Source organism: Coffea eugenioides, unplaced genomic scaffold (genome assembly GCF_003713205.1).
Source record: "Coffea eugenioides isolate CCC68of unplaced genomic scaffold, Ceug_1.0 ScVebR1_1539;HRSCAF=2405, whole genome shotgun sequence".
NCBI lineage: Eukaryota > Viridiplantae > Streptophyta > Magnoliopsida > Gentianales > Rubiaceae > Coffea > Coffea eugenioides.
In genome coordinates, this window is record NW_020861951.1 from 40,456 (window position 1) to 46,455 (window position 6,000).

Sequence of the window (6,000 nt, forward strand, 5' to 3'; positions counted from 1 at the left end):
GCAATCAAGAGTTGCAAATCAAACACAAAATTTCCAGCAAATAGCTTCAAGAACGTCGCTGCAAATTTTCCAGATTTCAAAGGTTCAAGAATCACTTCAAGAACTCCAAGAAATCGTGAAGTTTTGCTTACGAAATTCAAGAACAAGGTTCCAAAATTCTCCTAGATAAATGAATAACTAAGACACGGATTAAAACAGCTTTAGAATGAACCGCAACTCGACAAAGAGACACGAGCAGGAATTGGGAACTACCAAACGGCAACTCCGCGACTTGGAAGGAACACCGACCAGAATTTTCTTGCCCCCCCTTTGTTTTTTTTTTTTTTTGACTCAGGTTTGGGACTTAATCACAAAAGCAATAGACACAAAAACTGAACAATGGACACGCACAAACAATCAGGGAACAATTCGGACAGACTTGTCAAAGCAAGTGCGGCACGGACCGAACTCCTAGGACTCGATGTTACTAGCACCGTTTGATTTTTCAATTTGCTGGTCCCAAGCGGTGGAGAACACAATCAGCAAGACACGACCAGATTTATTCACTCGAGAATTGGCAATAACAAGGCACAGATTGCACAAGGTTCAACGGACACAGAAATACGGAAGCGACAATAAGAACACTAGCGGTGTGGGTTTGTTTCTCTTTTTCTTTTTTGTTTTAACGACTGCTGGAATCACACACCACCAAACCAACACAACTCATTTGACTTCCAGAAATTCCAGGAATTGAAGATGACACCAAGGCAGACTCCAGAACACGATGACCAGAATTGAACACAAAGGAAAACTCGCGGGCCAGAACTCGCGGACAGGACGCAACGTGCAAAAGTTTTTTTTTTTGTTGAACTAATCAAGACAAACACGAATTAAGACACGAGAAGAGGGATAAACGATATTACCAACAAGCTAGCTCTGATGCCAGCTGATACGAATCTCGTTGGTGAGAAGATTCGCGACCCAAGATCGCTTGTTGGATTTGACGTCGGGTGCAAGAAACGGTGGCAGCGGAATCCCTACGACCCCTCTAATCCCCGTGACTACGAACTTGTTGATACTATCTCAACCCGTAATCAAACGAATTAGTGAACCTCAGGCAAGTGTAGAAGGCGCCACAATTCAAGTGCGATTCTTGAATTGATAAGCCGAACAAGAACACTAGAGTATAACTCTAAGTTGTTCAAGGTTTGCTCGAAAGCTATGGAGAAAACTCTCTCAATATTTTTATCATAAAAGTGTCTACCCTTTATTGATGTAATATGGTGCCTTATATAGGCTATAAGTGAAAACCCTAATCTAGTAGAAAATGGACTAAGGACGCAGTGGATATGGGCCCTAACAAAGGAGGCTTAACCCCCGATGGGTTGGGCCTCACGTGGACTTTCCTTCCTAGGCAGCCCACTCTAGCAAATAATAATGAGTAAATTAGCAATCCTACCCTTGGCGTTTCTACGTGCGATATGCACTTAGCCAATTATTCAATCTAATCAACTAATGTGGAAATAACTAACTATGATGCTAAAACGGAAATTAGGGTTTGGCAAAACCCTAATCCTCGGGTGTAGCTTCAATGCTCATTATCGGACCGCGACCACCTTCACTTGAATGCATGAATCCTTCAAAGGACTTGTGTATGGCCTGAATAAGTACATTGAGTTGATCACAAAGTTTCTTTGCGCGAGCCCGAGTAATGGGTCCACTTGGGGCGAGCACGTGATCCTCAGCTCCTCGATTACCCGAGCCATTGTTGGCCTGCCCACGTACCATGATGCTATCAGTGTTCGTCCTCTCCTGCTCCATGGCCACGTCCCCCTGGAGCTCTCCAATCCTATCGGCCTGCATCCGCATGATGCCCCTAAGTCTAAGGGTCTCAGTGCGCTCCCTGGCGGCGGCACATCTAAGCCTCCATCGTTCAGCAAGTACCGCCACAACCACGTGGTCCTCGTAAGAGTAAAACTGGCAACGCCTACAGCGGCGGGTCCGGCTAGCGGTATACCACAGCCGGATCGGACCTCCCGGTCTCTCCTGGTAGTCGATAACCCGTGGGCGCCTCTGAACTGGCTCGCCTCCGCCCGCTACACTAGTGCCAGCCATAACCTACAAAGAGAGCAAAGGTTTATAGCTTAGACAATATATTCACACTTAATGGCGTCTAAACTCAATCCCAAAAGTTCTAAGGACCAGGTTTCAGGTTCGCCTAGGGTAATTCTAACCTAGGCTCTGATACCACCTGTGACAGCCCCACCTTCCCCTAAGGCGTACCAAAGGGGTTAGCGGACTGCCTGCCCAGCTCTCGCCAGGACTACTAAAACGGTAAAACAGTAACTCAAGTCGTTCGGGAATCTACTAGCGCGCTTAACCAAGCCAACAATCAAGAAATGGAAAAAACAAAAGTTAAACATAAAGTGAATGGTGACTACCACGTCACAATCCGTCAGGACCCAATCGAATACAAGTAACTTTTTACAACCCCTGAAAGGAATATATACAAGCCAAATATAATACATTGAACATGAGTACACACACACTGTTACAAACCACATTCGTGTGTTTACAAGCCAAAAGGAAGCATTTAAATCCAAGTACAATTAAGTTTCCAACTATTGAGGAGCTATACAAAATCTCTCAACTAGCTCTACTCAACTCATTCTTCAAAATCAAAAGTCCAAAAGGTAAATCCCTGTAAGGAAAACAAAATTCACGGAGTGAGCTTTCGCCCAATGAGGTACCGTCACGTAAATTTACCAGGATCACATAAACACAAGAATATTCAATCCAAATACGTACGTCCAGCAAGCAAAACAACAACACCCAAGTATAAGGAATAAAAGGATACGGATGGCTCTCAAGAGCCCTTTTCCTCTTTTGCCATGCTTGATCTCATCTCATTGACTCTCCGTCAATGTATACCAGGTAATCATGACCGTAGACTCCTCTTTACTCCAATTATCCGTCCACCTCACTTTCTCCTTACCGGGCCCGAACACCAAACAGTACAGAGTTGGTATTACTCAAGTATACCGGAATCAAGGGTTTCATGCCCGAAGATTCCCAAATACAGTCCCATGGCTTGTCAAATGTCCCCGACCAAGTCCTTACTGGCTCGAGTCCATTGACTTCCAATGAGGTAGAGCTCAGAGTGAACAGTAAAGATTGGTATCCAATCGACACCAAATCAAGTACAGTCAAGAGTATTCAAGTGATACAAGTACAGTTAAGTAAGCCTAATATAATAACCAGTCAAGAAGGCCAGAGAGTAGGAGAGTGGTAAAGTACACCCTCGCCTCACCGAGCTCAAACAATCATCTCAACTAGTCCAAATCACAGAATTCAAGTACAAGAAAGCCACGGAATAACAAACATGTGAGTAGTACACTCACCAAGTTCAACAAAGAAATTTCACAAGTTTTTGCCCGACGTGAGCCTCGGATCACCGGCACGCCCTATAACAATCAAGAAAGTACAATGAAAACTCAAACACAAGTCGAATACCTTTTTCTAGGAACTATTAAGGCAAGACCCAAATATAGCTTGGAAATGAAAAATACATAACATTTAGGGTTAAAACTAGAAATAAACACTAAGATTATTCATTTCTATCAAATCTCAACCCAACTCATAAGAATCCGATACCCTAGACACTTGGACAACATTTCCCCTAAAATTTCAGCTTTTCCAACCTACAAGACAACCATTAAAAGCTATCCAACACAACCACAAGCACCCAAACAATTCATAAGCCATTCAATATACTTCATTGGGGTCATAATACCCCTCAATTATAGCCAATTAGAAGCTCAACTATCAACCATAGAAAACCCCCAATTAGTAACCCTAAATCTGAAATTTTCCGCACAAGCGGAAATTTTCCGCAATTAACCACAATTAACGCACAAGAGAGCTATATAATGCCATTTAGAACCATCAATTCCAGCTCAATCATATCAATCATAGGAAAACAGAAAATTCCCACAAAAATCAGAAAATTAGCTAGCTTCACTCCAATCCACCAAATCTTCCGAAAAATCACGTATATAGCTACTATAAGGCACCAATTGGCCAAAATTAGAAACAAAAGATGAGTTCCAAGCAAGATACCTTAGTTCTTCAAGAAAGGTTGTAGCTTGTGAGGTTTTCTTCCAAAACAACACCACTAAGTTCTTCAAACACTCTTAGCAAGGCGATTTTATGGACTAATTCAAGAAATAAACGGTTAGTTTTCAAGATTTAGCAAGGATTTGAAGATGAAAGGTTGAAGAATTTTTTTCCTTTGCTCCCAAGAAGTTTCGGCCAAGACAAGTGAAGAATGAAGACATCTTGGTCAAAATTGAATTTTAAGGAAAGTAAGGAAAGTTTAGTCAAAAGTTAGGTAAGCTTGGTCTAACCAAAATTGGACACTTGGCACTTTGTTTTGCTAGAGTTATCTTCTTGTCCCTCATGGCTAATCCATCTAGGTAACCTCCAACTATCTCCTAATACCCAGTAATAGAATCCCTTTACACAAAATTTAACCTAATCGGCCGAATTTCTCTCACTTAATGCACTAGCGGGTCCCACGCCCAAATTACGTTCCAAATTTCTCACGAACTACCTTATACTAGAAAAATGATTTAAAAACTATATTTCCTGATCAAATGTTGATAAAAGTAATATAATAAAGAAAATAAAAGAAAACGGGTGCACAGGAATAAAATAATAAATAAATAATAATTTTTAAATTTTTTTTTCTGGGTTCTCACATGGTGACATCAATTTCATATGATATAGCATGTCAATGTCATCTTCGCACCCCAATTGCACTCCAGCAAATGTATTTTCGCCAACAGAATTCCTAAACTATAGATTCAACTTGAAAACATTTCGATTTAGTTGCATGTAGGCGTACGTCTATCCACCAACTCATCGTAACTTATTCAATGTTTCACTAATATGGCTTTTTTGTACCTCGGAGGGTCATATGTGAATGATTCTTGGGTTTCAACTATTTTGTCTCCCCAATCAAATTGAATCACCAATATGATGTCCATCGACATTTTTTCCTAATCTTACGAATATTTTTATGTCAACTAATATTAACGTCTTCATTAATAATAACACCATTAAAAAAACAATCACTAATTACAAATAAATAAGCAAAGATAAAGTTATCAAACAAATAATATTATTCAAACTGCATGATAAATGGTTTTTCTTTAGTATTAATCAAATAATTATTACTTGTGACAACCAACTCCTTCTTATATTTTACTATTATTCAGTACTCACTAATCATAGCTACTATTAAAATATGATTTTATAATGTAAATTAGTGCAACTTATTTCGTTTACCATACCTAGTATTATTTACTATTTATTATTACTATTAACATTACTTACCAATTAATAGTACAAGTACTTTGGTTAAAATATTTAATTTTAACTATTTAATTTTAATAACTTATTTTTTACTTTTACTTTTCTTATTTACTATTTACCATTTACTATTTACCTTTTAATATTTATCTTTTATCTTTTACTCCCTCCGTCCCAAAATTTGGGACGCTTTTTGGGATACACACTTTTTAGGTACAGTAGCATTATGGGGACACACTTATCTGACTCTTCCACTCATACCCTTTGCTGTTTATGGAGTAAAATAGCAAGCTGTCAGGGACCACTTATATTGCCATTAAGTCACTTTGACTAAAAGGCAAAGACAAGTTAAAGTAAACCACACATCTGTTTGCAACTCTGGCTATTTCTCTGTGTATTTGGGTTTCATAAAATCAACAAGATAAGTTCCAAAAGATTGACAATGAAAAAAGGTAAGATTTCTATGGTTCCGTCTATCACTTTGTTGGTGATTTTTTTTATTTTCATTTTGTTTTATGATCTTTTGATCTATTTGAAGTAGATAATCTTGAGACTTAGCATAATTTAGCTAATCTTTTATTTGGCACCATTTGTTGTTTTTCCTTTTTTTCCTTGAAATTTGGTGGTTCATTGAAAATTTGTAGATGC